The following is a 1,470-nucleotide window of genomic DNA, read 5'->3' on the forward strand; positions in this document are numbered from 1 at the left end:
AAGTTTGTATAAACACGCCAGGTACACAGCTTTTCCTCCAACTGCATTTGTGACGTTTGCTTGTAAAGCAGTATTACAAGAATGATGACTGTGCACACAGCACTCTGTAGACATTCTGGACACTGAAGGCAAGGCATTGGTATGATGACTGCAATGGGTCTAGAGAAAATGATTCAGAAATTCGAAAAGACAGGTTCTTTTGGTGTGCAACCTGGTAGAGGGAGGAAACGAATTGATTCAACATCAGTGGAAGCAGCAATGCAGGAGGAGATGAGTAGTGGTGTGCAAACATGTAGTGCATAGAGAATTGCCCAAATATTGGACATACCCATCAGTACGGTGTGTAAAATTCTATGAAACATCCTTCTTTGCTGTCCATTCAAAATTACCCATGTGCATGAGTTGCTTCCTGTTGACCCGCCAGCAAGAGAGACCTCTGCTTTAGAATTTCTTGCTCGCATGGAAGTGGACAATGATTGGCCATGGAAGATTTTGTAGACAGGTGAAGCCCACTTCCATCTAACAGGATATGTCAATACACAGAATTGTCGAATATGGGCAACTGAAAATCCACGCGCAGATCAGCCCATACCACTTCATCCTGAAAAGGGCACTGTGTGGTGTGGGTTTACAGTATCATTTATCATAGCGCCATATTTTCCAAGAGACTGGTGCTTATGGTACTGTTACCTATACCATAATTGGTAAGCACTATGAGTGTCTTTTGCGCAACCATGTCATTCCAGCTCTCCAACAGCATAGATGTGTGGATGGGATCATTTTTATGCAAGATGAAGCACCTCTGGACATTGAAAATCCATTTAAGCAGCTGCTGAAATGCCATTTCAGAAATGACAGAATTATCAGCTGCTATTTCCCTACGGCCTGGCCATGCTGGTCACCTGATCTTAATCCGTGTGACTTCTGGCTGTGAGGCTATCTGAAAGATGTTGTGTTCAGTGTCCAATTGCAAACTTAACTGCATTGAAGGCACACCAACAGATTCTGAACGTGACCCTGGAAATACTTCGATCAGATGTGGAAAATGCTGTTTCTCGCTTTCAACTTGTTGCAGAAAATGGTGGACAGCATATTGAACATGTTTTGCACCAGTCACACGGAAATTAATAATCTAATCTGATTTTGATTGATGCTTTTTATGTGGTTTTTGGCCTCAGGACAATTAAAAACCGATTTTTCCCACCCAGTGTGATATAACCTTGCCGTGGTTCACAGTAACAGTATCACACCTGTATACCCATGCACACTGAGTATTACAGTTTGTTTAACGTCAAACATACGCCTTAGGCATTGTTGTATGATTCATTTGTCATTTGTAGTTGACCACTATTAAATTATGATGCTTACGGCACCATCATTTGCTACATTTTGTAGCTATTTATGTTTCTTCTGTCATACATTTCCCAGCTTCTCCAATAACATTCCATTGCAATTTGACATCAGTCTGAT

This window comes from Schistocerca americana, chromosome 4 (assembly GCF_021461395.2).
Source record: "Schistocerca americana isolate TAMUIC-IGC-003095 chromosome 4, iqSchAmer2.1, whole genome shotgun sequence".
NCBI classification, from domain to species: Eukaryota; Metazoa; Arthropoda; class Insecta; order Orthoptera; family Acrididae; genus Schistocerca; species Schistocerca americana.